Here is a 1200-nt window from a genome sequence, read left to right as displayed (position 1 = left end):
TTTTTGCCTTCTGTGATATTTAAGATATAAGAACAGTAAAAGCTAATAGCTACTATTGTAGAGCAACTTTGAAGTATTTTAGAAGATATAGACTTTTGAATGTTTACAAATGAATTGAAGCTACCAACATTACATTTTGAGAATTAACAAGTCAAATTGCACAACTATAACTAGCATCTTTTCTTTTTCTTTTTCTGCTTACTTTGCACTTAGATAGAACAGCAAACGAATATAAAAACTACACTATAACGCGTATAGACGGTGCTTGCCTTCTAATTTCTAAATGACCAACATAATGACTAAATTACAGAGAATTCACTTTTTCTTTATATTTTACGAATAAGTCCTTTAAATGAAATAGAAACGTTCTATTATTTTAAAGCTTATGTTAAAGAACTGAAATAACTTCCAACCAGTCATGAATCCTTACATTCCTTCCATTACTCTAATTGACATTGCATACCAGCATGTAGCAGAGATTCAATGTTATTTTTTCTTTATTTTTTTCAAAGTCTTTTTGCTGAAAATGCTCCACCTTCTAAATTTAGACAGCTTGTACCATGTCAAAACACAACTATTGTTTACTTTTTGCATTTTCTTCATGAAAAGCATAGATAACTGAATTGTTCAAAATGGTTTTATACTCTAATTTTTATGCTGAATGTAGTTGTTGCATTATTTTCTAAAAAAAAAATGAATTTTTAGTGTAAATTAAATTTTTATATAAAAAACAAAAAATTAAGAAAAAAGAAAAGATATCAAACAAACTTCAAGTTTCTTTACTTATACTTGTAGATATTTATCTGATGTATTGTTTAAAACTTTTTTGACAATCTTTCATAAAGAATTCGTAAAGTTATTCAAAGATCAATCCCAAAAACATCCAATAAGGTCCAGTGTTAAAATCACGTGAAATTATAATAATATAAAGGTTCAAAATCTTAACTTTCAAAAAATTCCTCAATGGTCTAGTGGCTAGGATCCGTCGCTCTCACCGACGTGGCCGGGGTTCAATTCCCCGTTGGGGAACATCTTCAACACTTTTTGAATTCCGTTAGTCGGAGTTTTAAAATATACAATAAAACATTACTGTTGTGACGATAACGACGATGAAGATGCTGTGTCATGAATGACTGACTTCAAATTATCTTTTTGAACAGTATAAATACTGCTTTGTTTTTGGTTCTCTCAGGAGAATTA

The 1200-nt window shown here is 29.2% G+C and overlaps 1 non-coding gene across 1 annotated transcript; it reads left to right on the top strand.

The window, feature by feature from the left end:
• The first annotated feature begins 957 nt into the window (after positions 1 to 957).
• On the top strand, positions 958 to 1029 carry RHIMIDRAFT_t28. Its single transcript has one exon. It is a non-coding gene; the product is annotated as a tRNA-Glu (tRNA).
• Positions 1030 to 1200: the final 171 nt, after the last annotated feature.

This window comes from Rhizopus microsporus (assembly GCF_002708625.1).
Source record: "Rhizopus microsporus ATCC 52813 unplaced genomic scaffold scaffold_7, whole genome shotgun sequence".
In the NCBI taxonomy this organism is placed as follows: domain Eukaryota; kingdom Fungi; phylum Mucoromycota; class Mucoromycetes; order Mucorales; family Rhizopodaceae; genus Rhizopus; species Rhizopus microsporus.
The sequence above is the reverse complement of the archived record's forward strand: the minus strand, read 5'-3'. Positions and strand labels throughout refer to the sequence as shown.